Source organism: Salvia hispanica, chromosome 6 (genome assembly GCF_023119035.1).
Source record: "Salvia hispanica cultivar TCC Black 2014 chromosome 6, UniMelb_Shisp_WGS_1.0, whole genome shotgun sequence".
Lineage (NCBI taxonomy): Eukaryota > Viridiplantae > Streptophyta > Magnoliopsida > Lamiales > Lamiaceae > Salvia > Salvia hispanica.
This window is the reverse complement of record NC_062970.1, coordinates 27757918-27759539: the sequence shown is the minus strand read 5'-3', so window position 1 is coordinate 27759539 and position 1622 is coordinate 27757918.

Genomic DNA, 1622 nt, shown 5'->3' with positions numbered 1-1622 from the left:
TGTTCCTCCTCTTGAATACACCTCTCCTTGTCAATACGATCTTCCAACCTCCCCCGTCCAAACTTTTCACCCTCTGCCTCCTCCCTTTGTTTAAGCTCCTCATAGGTCCAACCCTTTGTTGTGGGCCACGTGCGGGTTACTCGCCGACTGCAGTGAACAACACGGTCCACATATGCACACTAATAAAAAACCAAAAAAATCCGGATCAGAAAAGTTGACATATATAGTCACATTTGAAACGCACATCAGTAATGCACCAATAATCTGATTTAATGAACAATTATTTTTCTGAGGATTAATAGTCAGAATGCATAATGAATCAATCACTGACTAATAATGTACTAAACTAAATGTTTAATGCATGTACAAACGCTACATAATATTGCCAAATATTCCATTTACTTTTCACTCACCACTAGGAAGTGAATAGGCCCGGTGAATGACGCAGTTTTTGCTTCTTCCCAAGACTCATACGTTGCTTCGAGAACTGACAACAAGTATCCACACCAATTCATGTTCGGAATTTCATCCACATCGTCAATAAAATTCAAAATCTTGGGCTTGCAATTTCCGTCTGCTGGTGTCTCAATGACAACATTCTCCATCATAAACATAAACATTTTCTTAAAATCAGATCCACCATCAACATCTTCCATCATCAACTGAGCAATATCTGCAGTGGTCATCTTAAACCGTGTTTTGTTACATCTTTGTGCAACATAGTCGTTGAACCCAAAGTTGGATTGCTTTCCCTTGGGACAGTGAATACGCGTCGGCCCCCTTGGAAAGCCCAAAGTCAAGTGGACGTCCTCCTCATCAAGATTTAGGAGTTCCCCCCATCCAACTTGATCTGGCAACGAGCTAGGGTAAACTTTTTAAGAACCCAGTATGCTAGGTAACCCGGTAGCTCCTTTATATCGAAGCTTAGTATAGCTCCGAAACCAAGTTCATACACCGCTTCTTTCTGCCTTGGTGTTAGCCTTTTTATGCAGTCCAGAAAGTCCGTTGGTAGTCGACAGTATAGATGGTCCACCTTCTTCCCTCGTTTTTTCCGCTCCTCCGCCTCTTCATTCACAGAACTTGTCTGTTCGTTTTGTTCCACCAATCTCTGCTTAAATTTTTGTGCAATCGCTATTGGGATTACATCATCAACAGCTTCTTCCAGGTCAACCCTTGGTTGCTTCGCTGCTACAGAACAACAAATGAGTTTAATGCGTTGAAGCAATACTATATCACATGATTGTAATGTTTTGCATAATACATAGTAAATAAGGCACACAAGCACCGAAATAATGCACACATGGACCAAATTAATGACATCGAAATAATGTACAGATCCATTTCTAAAAAGAAATCCATAAGAATAGCAGTACTGAAAGAAAAATAATGCACAGATAATGCACAAATACTCTAATGTAATGACTAATACTGACTAAAAAGGTCTAACAGCTCCATTTTAGGTTATGAATCTGGGCAGTACATAATGCACACAAACACAGAAATAATTACATCGAAATAATGTACAGATCCATTACAATGATGGTGTCTGTAAGCATATCAGTCTTGAAATTGAAATAATGCACAGATACTCTAATCTAATGGATAACACTGCCTAAATAATG